This window comes from Oncorhynchus nerka, linkage group LG10 (genome assembly GCF_034236695.1).
Source record: "Oncorhynchus nerka isolate Pitt River linkage group LG10, Oner_Uvic_2.0, whole genome shotgun sequence".
NCBI lineage: Eukaryota > Metazoa > Chordata > Actinopteri > Salmoniformes > Salmonidae > Oncorhynchus > Oncorhynchus nerka.
Genome location: NC_088405.1, coordinates 12,209,840 through 12,223,155, shown reverse-complemented (window position 1 = coordinate 12,223,155; position 13,316 = coordinate 12,209,840). Strand labels below are relative to the sequence as shown.

The 13,316-nt window shown below is 48.0% G+C and overlaps 1 protein-coding gene across 1 annotated transcript in view; it reads right to left on the bottom strand.

The window, feature by feature from the left end:
- ehbp1 (EH domain binding protein 1) overlaps window positions 1–2,888 on the bottom strand; it is a 447,197-nt gene extending 444,309 nt beyond the window's left edge. The window contains 1 exon segment of the mRNA XM_065022884.1: window positions 2,560–2,888. The gene's annotated coding sequence lies outside the window, so the exon portion shown is untranslated.
- Between the last annotated feature and the right edge of the window lie 10,428 nt (window positions 2,889–13,316).

Here is a 13,316-nt window from a genome sequence, read left to right as displayed (position 1 = left end):
CACACCACAACACACCACACCACACCATAACACACCACACCATAACACACCACACCACACCATAACACACCACACCACACCACACCACACCATAACACACCACACACACACCACACCACACCACACCACACCACACCATAACACACCACACCACACCACAACACACCACACCACACCACACCACACCATAACACACCACAACACACCACACCACAACACACCACACCACACCATAACACACCACACCACACACACCACACCACACCATAACACACCACACCACACCACACCACGTCCTAAAACTATACTACCAGTATTACAATTTAGCTAGAATACCGTTAGATTTGTTTAATCATCAGCAGATGAATCATGTTCTGACCCATGATGCACCTGGTCCAGAGCAGTAACTGTACTGATCCATGATGCACCTGGTCCAGAGCAGTAACTGTACTGACCCATGATGCACCTGGTCCAGAGCAGTAACTGTACTGACCCATGATGCACCTGGTCCAGAGCAGTAACTGTACTGACCCATGATGCACCTGGTCCAGAGCAGTAACTGTACTGACCCATGATGCACCTGGTCCAGAGCAGTAACTGTACTGACCCATGATGCACCTGGTCCAGAGCAGTAACTGTACTGTGATCCACCTGGTCCAGAGCAGTAACTGTACTGACCCATGATCCACCTGGTCCAGAGCAGTAACTGTACTGACCCATGATCCACCTGGTCCAGAGCAGTAACTGTACTGACCCATGATGCACCTGGTCCAGAGCAGTAACTGTACTGACCCATGATGCACCTGGTCCAGAGCAGTAACTGTACTGACCCATGATGCACCTGGTCCAGAGCAGTGACCCATGATGCACCTGGTACTGACCCATGATGCACCTGGTCCAGAGCAGTAACTGTACTGACCCATGATCCACCTGGTCCAGAGCAGTAACTGTACTGACCCATGATCCACCTGGTCCAGAGCAGTAACTGTACTGACCCATGATGCACCTGGTCCAGAGCAGTAACTGTACTGACCCATGATGCACCTGGTCCAGAGCAGTAACTGTACTGACCCATGATGCACCTGGTCCAGAGCAGTAACTGTACTGACCCATGATGCACCTGGTCCAGAGCAGTAACTGTACTGACCCATGATGCACCTGGTCCAGAGCAGTAACTGTACTGACCCATGATGCACCTGGTCCAGAGCAGTAACTGTACTGACCCATGATGCACCTGGTCCAGAGCAGTAACTGTACTGACCCATGATGCACCTGGTCCAGAGCAGTAACTGTACTGACCCATGATGCACCTGGTCCAGAGCAGTAACTGTACTGACCCATGATGCACCTGGTCCAGAGCAGTAACCTGACCCATGATGCACCTGGTCCAGAGCAGTAACTGTACTGACCCATGATGCACCTGGTCCAGAGCAGTAACCTGACCCATGATGCACCTGGTCCAGAGCAGTAACTGTACTGACCCATGATGCACCTGGTCCAGAGCAGTAACTGTACTGACCCATGATCCACCTGGTCCAGAGCAGTAACTGTACTGACCCATGATGTACCTGGTCCAGAGCAGTAACTGTACTGTCCCATGATGCACCTGGTCCAGAGGAGTAACTGTACTGACCCATGATGCACCTGGTCCAGAGCAGTAACTGTACTGGACCCATGATGCACCTGGTCCAGAGCAGTAACTGTACTGACCCACGATGCACCTGGTCCAGAGCAGTAACTGTACTGGACCCATCATGCATTATCCTTGCAAAACCATATTTAAAAAATGGCCAGATAACTAGCACCATTGTCACCTAACAAAACATCATTCATATGATGACTGTTGCCTGTCAATAAAATAGTCTTCTTGACTAATAAAAATATAAAACTAACTTAAAGTGTCATGTAAAAATCTGGATTAGCCAGCAGAGAAAACAACCGGGGGTACCGTTACAGGGCTATCCCCCGGCGTCACCGGATTCCCAGAACACCGAGTCCCATTAAAAACCTCTAATAAGTGACAACCTGGCACCACTGGCGGTGTCCGCTACAACTGGCTACATACACATGTCACTCAATCAGTGATTACTATCGGTCACGTTTTGAGTTACAGTGCCTGAGAGTTACATATCCAGGTAGCGAACAGTAGATAGAAATGAAATGTATATTAGTAGATAAGTAGCGAACAGTAGATAGAAATTAAATGTATATTCTCTAGCCAAGAGGAAAGGAATAGATAACCTGGGATCGGTCCACACAGACTGGAGAGAGTCCCAGGTGTCGTTAACTAACCTTAGTTTCAATCTAGGCTTCAGCCAAGGATGGATATCTAGCTACGGTTAGCTTGTTATCTTAGCTACCTAACTAGCTAATCAGACAGCAGCTAAATCAATGGGACTTTGAACGTGAAAACCTTAAAAGCTAGCCATAACATGCTACTCGGCTAGCTTGCAGCAAACACTAGCTGAAACTTGAGCTGGTTTAACGCACATTAAGTTAGCATATCCACCTACTTGCTAGGACTAGACGGAGTAGCTAACATGTGTGAACGCTACGTACCTTTTAATATCCACTTAAACTGTTTCAGCTAAAAAAAAGCGATCTGGCTCATTACCACCTAGCATTGCAGCGGTCCCAGCTATCAGCTAGCCGTCATACCACGAATAACACGGCGGAAATAGTTATCCCGACCGCCAGCTGACGGGACTCTGCGTCCTCCCAGGTGAGAAGACAAGCTCCGTGAAGATTACTACAACTCAATTCCAAGACGACAGATACATGGATTTGTGCTTGTAACAAAACATGTAGACCCCCTCACCACAAAAAAAAGTATTCCTACCCTGGAGTAAAAAAAATTCCAATAAGCTATTTTTCCTGACACCGTCCACACTCACCGTCCGTAATGTTTTCCTACCCTGGAGGAGGGCGCGTTACGTTACGTACGGAAGGAACGCCCCCGGGGGCCTACCATTGGCCCATTCCGGTGTCATCTCTGGACTGTTGAATGATTCATGAGGTCTCTCTGAATTGGTCGAATGACACATACATCAAATAGATTGAATCGCACCTCGCAGTACAGTAAATTATGTCCCCTGTACTGTAAAAGTTACATGTTATTGGTCGATGAAAACCAACACTGGGAATATATTTTTCCCATAATTGTGATTTACCTCTGGTTTACCTTTAGATTCAGTTACCAATGAGGACGAGAATGGGGTCTAGGGTTAGGGTTAGGGACAGGTAAGTAGGTTACAAACTCCCTTCAGACGGTAGATTGATGTCTGATGCTAACATTACTCGAAAACCATTACATATACAGTCAATCAAATATAGCCTACAGTCGTTGGTAGTGCCATACGATAGCCACTGTGCTGCTGCCTGTCCATTGCATGCTCTTTGGGGGTTTAGGCTGGGTGTCTGTAAAGCTCATTGGGTGTTTAGGCTGGGTGTCTGTAAAGCTCATTGGGGGTTTAGGCTGGGTGTCTGTAAAGCTCTTTGGGGGTTCAGGCTGGGTGTCTGTAAAGCTCTTTGGGGGTTTAGGCTGGGTGTCTGTAAAGCTCTTTGGGGGTTCAGGCTGGGTGTCTGTAAAGCTCTTTGGGGGTTTAGGCTGGGTGTCTGTAAAGCTCATTGGGGGTTTAGGCTGGGTGTCTGTAAAGCTCTTTGGGGGTTTAGGCTGGGTGTCTGTAAAGCTCTTTGGGGGTTCAGGCTGGGTGTCTGTAAAGCTCTTTGGGGGTTAGGCTGGGTGTCTGTAAAGCTCTTTGGGGGTTCAGGCTGGGTGTCTGTAAAGCTCTTTGGGGGTTTAGGCTGGGTGTCTGTAAAGCTCTTTGGGGGTTTAGGCTGGGTGTCTGTAAAGCTCTTTGGGGGTTCAGGCTGGGTGTCTGTAAAGCTCTTTGGGGGTTCAGGCTGGGTGTCTGTAAAGCTCTTTGGGGGGTTAGGCTGGGTGTCTGTAAAGCTCTTTGGGGGTTCAGTCTGGGTGTCTGTAAAGCTCTTTGGGGGTTCAGGCTGGGTGTCTGTAAAGCTCTTTGGGGGTTCAGGCTGGGTGTCTGTAAAGCTCTTTAGGAGAACTGCTGGTGTGAAAAGGGCTTCATAAAATATATTTGATATGACTTCAATAGTGAAACCATTGTCAATGAAAAAATAAATAAAATGATACCCCCAAACAGATAGAAATAGAGTCTTACATTACCTCTAATTTCATTCATGTGATGTTACCATATTACCATATGGCTAATGTCTGCCCTCGGCGCTGTGTAATGTATCATAACACATCGCCTTAGAGTACATAAGGGTCTGGTCAAAAGTAGTGCACTGTGTAGGGAATAGGGTGTCAAATGTCCCTTTCCCTCTGTTTTTATGTCTACGTTGCAAACGCTGTGTAATGTCTCATAACACACCGCCTTCGGTGGAGGCTTGTAATGAGGATGCCTTCAAGTGGCCTTTCCTTCTGTCTCGGTGTCACATTAATTAGAGCCTTTAGCCTGGTCCCTGCCAGCTGAACCAGGGATCCTCTTCGCATGTCAAAGGGACATTTGGAACCCTATTCCCTACACAGTGCACTACTTTTGACCAGACCCTTATGTACTCTGGTCAAAAGTAGTGCACTATATAGGGAATAGGGTGCCATTTGGAACGTAGGCATAAACCCCCTCCCCCCTCTCTTTCCCTCCCCCCTGCTGAAATTGATGTCCGTCTCACGCCCCCAGGCTCAGGAAATTAATATCTGTTGTTGTGTTTGTTGTGCTGCAGTATGTTTTCAGTTTAAATCTGACGTCAGATCTAGACCGTTGGGGTTAGGCAGTAGGACAGAGTTCCCCATCACATTAGTAAGCTGCTCAGTGAAAACAGGTATTTTTACTAATATTCAATCGACAGCCAGTCAGTAGTTGTGTCACCTTTGGATAATATAGGTCTCTGTTTGTCTCTGTGTGTCTCTGTGTTTCTCTGTGTGTCTCTGTCCCTCTCTCTGTCTCTCTCTCTCTGTCTCTCTCTCTCTGTCTCTCTCTCTCTCTGTCTCTCTCTCTCTGTCTCTCTCTCTCTGTCTCTCTCTCTCTGTCTCTCTCTCTGTCTCTCTCTCTGTCTCTCTCTCTCTGTCTCTCTCTCTCTGTCTCTCTCTGTCTCTCTCTCTCTGTCTCTCTCTCTCTGTCTCTCTCTCTGTCTCTCTCTCTCTCTCTGTCTCTCTCTCTCTCTTGCCCTCCACCTCTCAAATATTAATGTTTCTTGACAGGCGGGTTGCATCCCACAAAATTACCAACGTTCCAGCATGGTCTGGGATTCCCGAGACTACTCAAATATTGCAAAAATTAAAGATTGCAACAGCAACAACCAAACAGAGCCAGATGGTGTCTAGATAGTGTAACACAATCCACCATTCTCTTTGGCTTTTAACCTTTATTTAACAAGGCAAGTCAGTTAAGAACAAATTCTTATTTAAAGATTCAATGTAGTTTGGTATACACACACGCTTGCTCTCTCACACACACACCCCTCTGAATGTGGTGTAGGTGAGGAGCAGATTTAACAGGGGGTAGCTGGATATAGACAGATTTAACAGGGGGTACCTGGATATAGACAGATTTAACAGGGGGTACCTGGATATAGACAGATTTAACAGGGGGTACCTGGCTATAGACAGATTTAACAGGGGGTAGCTGGATATAGACAGATTTAACCGCCTGGTGTCATAGGTCAAGGAATGCATTAATGTGACAAACGATCTGGTGCTAAACACCGCCTTGTGTCTGTCAGGGTGAGAAGGAAAGAGGGAGGGGAGTATACTGTGTGTGTAGGGGGGAGTGTGTGACTACTGTGTGTGTGTGAGTGGGGAGGGGGTGGGTGAGTGTGTGTGTGTGTGTGGGGGGACAGATTGTGTGGGGGGTGACCTGGATATAGTGAGATGTGGGGTGGGGGGGAGTGGGGTGGTAGTGGGGTAGTGTGGGGGGTGAGTGTTTGTGTGTGGGGGGTGGAGTGTGTGGAGTGTGGACAGAAACACAGCACCATGTGTAGTAGAGCACAGAAACACAGCACCATGTGTAGTAGAGCACAGAAACACAGCACCATGTGTATTAGAGCACAGAAACACAGCACCATGTGTAGTAGGACACAGAAACACAGCACCATGTGTATTAGAGCACAGAAACACAGCACCATGTGTATAGGACACAGAAACATAGCACCATGTGTATTAGAGATTTAACAGAGTGTACCTGGATATAAGAAAGAAAGCACAGCACCATGTGTATTAGGCACAGAAACACAGCACCATGTGTATTAGAGCTAGAAACACAGAAACCTGGATTAGAGCACAGCACCATGTGTATTAGAGCACAGAAACACAGCACCATGTGTATTAGAGCACAGAAACACAGCACCATGTGTATTAGAGCACAGAAACACAGCACCATGTGTATTAGAGCACAGAAACACAGCACCATGTGTATTAGAGCACAGAAACACAGCACCATGTGTATTAGAGCACAGAAACACAGCACCATGTGTATTAGAGCACAGAAACACAGCACCATGTGTATTAGAGCACAGAAACACAGCACCATGTGTATTAGAGCACAGAAACACAGCACCATGTGTATTAGAGGCAGAAACACAGCACCATGTGTATTAGAGCACAGAAACACAGCACCATGTGTATTAGAGCACAGAAACACAGCACCATGTGTATTAGAGCACAGAAACACAGCACCATGTGTATTAGAGAGAAACACAGCACCATGTGTATTAGAGCACAGAACACAGCACCATGTGAGCATAGAACACAGCACCACAGCACCATGTGTATTAGAGCACAGAACACAGCACCATGTGTATTAGACAGAACACAGCACCATGTGTATTAGAGCACAGAAACACAGCACCATGTGTATTAGAGCACAGAAACACAGCACCATGTGTATTAGAGCACAGAAACACAGCACCATGTGTATTAGAGCACAGAAACACAGCACCATGTGTATTAGAGCACAGAAACACAGCACCATGTGTATTAGAGCACAGAAACACAGCACCATGTGTATTAGAGCACAGAAACACAGCACCATGTGTATTAGAGCACAGAAACACAGCACCATGTGATATTAGAGCACAGAAACACAGCACCATGTGTATTAGAGCACAGAAACACAGCACCATGTGTATTATAGACAGAAACACAGCACCATGTGTATAGAGCACAGAAACACAGCACCATGTGTATTAGGCACAGAAACACAGCACCATGTGTACGATCTAGGCACAGAAACACAGCACCATGTGTATAGAGCACAGAAACACAGCAGTGTGAAACATGTGTGTATTAGAGCACAGAAACACAGCACCATGTGTATTAGAGCACAGAAACACAGCACCATGTGTATTAGAGCATAGAAACACAGCACCATGTGTATTAGAGCACAGAAACACAGCACCATGTGTATTAGAGCACAGAAACACAGCACCATGTGTATTAGAGCACAGAAACACAGCACCATGTGTATTAGAGTACAGAAACACAGCACCATGTGTATTAGAGCACAGAAACACAGCACCATGTGTATTAGAGCACAGAAACACAGCACCATGTGTATTAGAGTACAGAAACACAGCACCATGTGTATTAGAGTACAGAAACACAGCACCATGTGTATTAGAGCACAGAAACACAGCACCATGTGTATTATAGGCTAGAAACACAGCACCATGTGTATTAGAGCACAGAACACAGCACCATGTGTATTAGAGCACAGAAACACAGCACCATGTGTAGTAGGACACAGAAACACAGCACCATGTGTAGTAGGACACAGAAACACAGCACCATGTGTATTAGAGCACAGAAACACAGCACCATGTGTATTATAGGCTAGAAACACAGCACCATGTGTATTAGAGTATAGAAACACAGCACCATGTGTATTAGAGTATATAAACACAGCACCATGTGTATTAGAGTATAGAAACACAGCACCATGTGTATTAGAGCACAAAAACACAGCACCATGTGTATTAGAGTATAGAAACACAGCACCATGTGTATTAGAGCACAGAAACACAGCACCATGTGTATTAGAGCATAGAAACACAGCACCATGTGTATTAGAGCACAGAAACACAGCACCATGTGTATTAGAGCACAGCACCATGTGTATTAGAGGCTAGAAACACAGCACCATGTGTATTAGAGCACAGAAACACAGCACCATGTGTATTAGAGCACAGAAACACAGCACCATGTGTATTAGAGCACATCACCATGTGTATTAGAGGCTAGAAACACAGCACCATGTGTATTAGAGCACAGAAACACAGCACAATGTGTATTAGAGTATAGAAACACAGCACCATGTGTAGTAGAGCACAGAAACACAGCACCATGTGTATTAGAGTATAGAAACACAGCACCATGTGTATTAGAGTATAGAAATACAGCACCATGTGTATTAGAGTATAGAAACACAGCACCATGTGTATTAGAGCATAGAAACACAGCACCATGTGTATTAGAGCACAGAAACACAGCACCATGTGTATTAGAGCACAGAAACACAGCACCATGTGTATTAGAGCACAGAAACACAGCACCATGTGTATTAGAGCACAGAAACACAGCACCATGTGTATTAGAGCACAGAAACACAGCACCATGTGTATTAGAGCACAGAAACACAGCACCATGTGTATTAGAGTATAGAAACACAGCACCATGTGTATTAGAGCACAGAAACACAGCACCATGTGTATTAGAGCACAGAAACACAGCACCATGTGTATTAGAGCACAGAAACACAGCACCATGTGTATTAGAGTACAGAAACACAGCACCATGTGTATTAGAGTATAGAAACACAGCACCATGTGTATTAGAGCACAGAAACACAGCACCATGTGTATTAGGACAGCACAACACAGGTCCGTATAATTAATGGTATTCATTGTATGTGCATAACAATATCGGTCTATAAACAAATCTCTTAAACACAACCCAATGTAATATAGATGCTTCAGTAGTCCATAGAAAGCAGTGCTGTTCATACCGTCTCTCTACACTGATCTCTATAACGGTACTGACCGTAGATATTTACAGACAGCAGTTTGGGTCTGATCTGAATCATATTCTCCTCCCCTTCTCCTCTCTTTCTCCTCCTCTTCTCCCCTTCTCCACTCCACCTCTCCTCATCCCTTTCTCTCTCCCTCCTCCTCTCTTACTCTCCTCCTCTCTTCCTCCACCTCTCCTCTCCTGCTCTCCTCCTCTCTTCCTCCTCTCCTCTCTTCCTCTCCCTCTCCTCTCCTCCTCTCTTCCTCCACCTCTCCTCTCCTGCTCTCCTCCTCTCTTCCTCCACCTCTTCCTCTCCCTCTCCTCCTCCACAACCTCTCCTCTCCTCTCCTCTCCTCCTCTCTTCCTCCACCTCTCCTCTCCTGCCCTCTCCTCTCCTCTCCTGCTCTCTCCTCTCCTCTCCTCTCCTATCCACCCGGTTTCCTGTCAGTCTCCCCATGGAAATGTGATAAGGAGTCGAGGCTTGCCCATGAGATAAGCATCTCTGACTGTAAACCAGGAGAGGAGAGTGGTTACTGTAAATCTTACCATCCTGAGTCATAGTGGAGCCAGGAGAGGAGAGTGGTACACACTCTATTCCCTATGTAGTGGACTACTATTAACCAGAGGCATATGGGCCCTGGTGAAAAGTAGTGCACTACATAGGGAATAGGGTGCCATTTGAGTTGCAACCTGTAATACAGTATGCCTCTAGCTGCCAGGAAGTCTGCTCTGACATGTCAGGATGGATGAAGGGAAGGAAGGAAGAGGGGAGGATGGGTAGAGGAGAGGATGGATAGAGGAGAGGATGGATAGAGGAGAGGATGGGTAGAGGAGAGGATGGGTAGAGGAGAGGATGGTAGAGGAGAGGATGGGTAGAGGAGAGGATGGATAGAGGAGAGGATGGATAGAGGAGAGGATGGGTAGAGGAGAGGATGGGTAGAGGGGAGGATGGTAGAGGAGAGGATGGGTAGAGGAGAGGATGGATAGAGGAGAGGATGGGTAGAGGACAGGATGGGTAGAGGAGAGGATGGATAGAGGAGAGGATGGATAGAGGAGAGGATGGGTAGAGGAGAGGATGGGTAGAGGAGAGGATGGGTAGAGGAGAGGAGAGGATGGGTAGAGGAGAGGAGAGGATGGAAAGAGGAGAGGATGGGTAGAGGAGAGGATGGGTAGAGGAGAGGAGAGGATGGGTAGAGGAGAGGAGAGGATGGAAAGAGGAGAGGATGGGTAGAGGAGAGGATGGGTAGAGGAGAGGATGGGTAGAGGAGAGGATGGATAGAGGAGAGGATGGATAGAGGAGAGGATGGGTAGAGGAGAGGATGGGTAGAGGGGAGGATGGTAGAGGAAAGGATGGTAGAGGAGAGGATGGTAGAGGGGAGGATGGATAGAGGAGAGGATGGGTAGAGGAGAGGATGGGTAGAGGAGAGGATGGGTAGAGGGGAGGATGGTAGAGGAGAGGATGGATAGAGGAGAGGATGGGTAGAGGAGAGGATGGGTAGAGGGGAGGATGGTAGAGGAAAGGATGGTAGAGGAGAGGATGGTAGAGGGGAGGATGGATAGAGGAGAGGATGGGTAGAGGAGAGGATGGGTAGAGGAGAGGATGGGTAGAGGGGAGGATGGTAGAGGAAAGGATGGTAGAGGAGAGGATAGGTGGAGGAGAGGATGGGTAGAGGGGAGGATGGGTAGAGGAGAGGATGGGTAGAGGGGAGGATGGGTAGAGGAGAGGATGGGTAGAGGAGAGGATGGGTAGAGGAGAGGATGGGTAGAGGGGAGGATGGTAGAGGAAAGGATGGTAGAGGAGAGGATAGGTGGAGGAGAGGATGGGTAGAGGAGAGGAGAGGATAGAGGAGAGGATGGGTAGAGGAGAGGATGGATAGAGGAGAGGATGGATAGAGGAGAGGATGGGTAGAGGAGAGGATGGGTAGAGGAGAGGATGGGTAGAGGAGAGGATGGTAGATGAAAGGATGGTAGAGGAGAGGATAGGTGGAGGAGAGGATGGGTAGAGGAGAGGATGGATAGAGGAGAGGATGGGTAGAGGAGAGGAGAGGATGGGTAGAGGAGAGGATGGGTAGAGGAGAGGATGGGTAGAGGAGAGGATGGTAGAGGAAAGGATGGTAGAGGAGAGGATAGGTGGAGGAGAGGATGGGTAGAGGAGAGGATGGATAGAGGAGAGGATGGGGTAGAGGAGAGGATGGGGTAGAGGAGAGGATGGGTAGAGGAGAGGATGGATAGAGGAGAGGATGGATAGAGGAGAGGATGGGTAGAGGAGAGGATGGGTAGAGGAGAGGATGGGTAGAGGAAAGGATGATAGAGGAGAGGATGGTAGAGGGGAGGATGGATAGAGGAGAGGATGGGTAGAGGAGAGGATGGGTAGAGGGGAGGATGGTAGAGGAAAGGATGGTAGAGGAGAGGATAGGTGGAGGAGAGGATGGGTAGAGGGGAGGATGGGTAGAGGAGAGGATGGGTAGAGGGGAGGATGGGTAGAGGGGAGGATGGGTAGAGGGGAGGATGGATAGAGGAGAGGATGGATAGAGGACAGGATGGGTAGAGGGGAGGAGAGGATGGGTAGAGGAGAGGATGGGTAGAGGAGAGGATGGGTAGAGGAGAGGATGGATAGAGGAGAGGATGGGTAGAGGAGAGGATGGGTAGAGGGGAGGATGGTAGAGGAAAGGATGGTAGAGGAGAGGATAGGTGGAGGAGAGGATGGGTAGAGGAGAGGAGAGGATGGGTAGAGGAGAGGATGGATAGAGGAGAGGATGGGTAGAGGAGAGGATGGGTAGAGGAGAGGATGGGTAGAGGAGAGGATGGATAGAGGAGAGGATGGGTAGAGGATGGGTAGAGGAGAGGATGGGTAGAGGGGAGGATGGGTAGAGGGGAGGATGGGTAGAGGAGAGGATGGGTAGAGGAGAGGATGGATAGAGGAGAGGATGGATAGAGGATGGGTAGAGGAGAGGATGGGTAGAGGGGAGGATGGGTAGAGGGGAGGATGGGGAGAGGATGGGGAGGGAGGATGGGAGAGATGGGGAGGATGGGTAGAGGAGAGGATGGGTAGAGGGAGAGGATGGATAGAGGGGAGGATGGGTAGAGGAGAGGATGGATAGAGGAGAGGATGGATAGAGGAGAGGATGGAGAGGATGGAGAGGATGGATAGAGATGGACAGAGGAGAGGATGGGTAGAGGAGAGGATGGGTAGAGGAGAGGATGGATAGAGGAGAGGGAGAGGATGGATAGAGGAGAGGATGGGTAGAGGAGAGGATGGGTAGAGGAGAGGATGGATAGAGGAGAGGATGGACAGAGGAGAGGATGGGTAGAGGAGAGGATGGATAGAGGAGAGGATGGGTAGAGGAGAGGATGGATAGAGGAGAGGATGGATAGAGGAGAGGATGGATAGAGGAGAGGATGGGTAGAGGAGAGGATGGATAGAGGAGAGGATGGGTAGAGGAGAGGATGGATAGAGGAGAGGGGAGGATGGGTAGAGGAGAGGATGGGTAGAGGAGAGGGGAGGATGGGTAGAGGAGAGGATGGGTAGAGGAGAGGGGAGGATGGATAGAGGAGAGGATGGGTAGAGGAGAGGATGGATAGAAATACAGGAGTGCTACTATTCAATTCAAATCATGTATTTCTCCCACAGGGCAGGACTGCAAATAGATCAAAATAACATAGTAACATAAACAAGCAGGAAGTTGTTTAGTAGAAAGGGGCTGCACACTGCAATAATCTTTGTGGACAATGAATATGTTGAAATGAACCCCCCCTGCAGTCCACTGAGACAGGAGTAGACTGTGTACAGAATATAATCATATACATTAAAGTTTCCCCTACCTAGAGGACATGGCTGCTGATTGTCTATTGGCTGCTTGCTGCTGATTGTCTATTGGCTGCTTGCTGCTGATTGTCTATTGGCTGCTTGCTGCTGATTGTCTATTGGCTGCTTGCTGCTGATTGTCTATTGGCTGCTTGTTGCTGATTGTCTATTGGCTGCTTGTTGCTGATTGTCTATTGGCTGCTGATTGTCTATTGGCTGCTTGTTGCTGATTGTCTATTGGCTGCTTGCTGCTGATTGTCTATTGGCTGCTTGCTGCTGATTGTCTATTGGCTGCTTGCTGCTGATTGTCTATTGGCTGCTTGCTGCTGATTGTCTATTGGCTGCTGATTGTCTATTGGCTGTTTGTTGCTGATTGTCTATTGGCTGCTTGTTGCTGATTGTCTATTGGCTGCTGATTGTCTATTGGCTGCTTGTTGCTGATTGTCTATTGGCTGCTTGCTGCTGATTGTCTATTGGCTGCTTGCT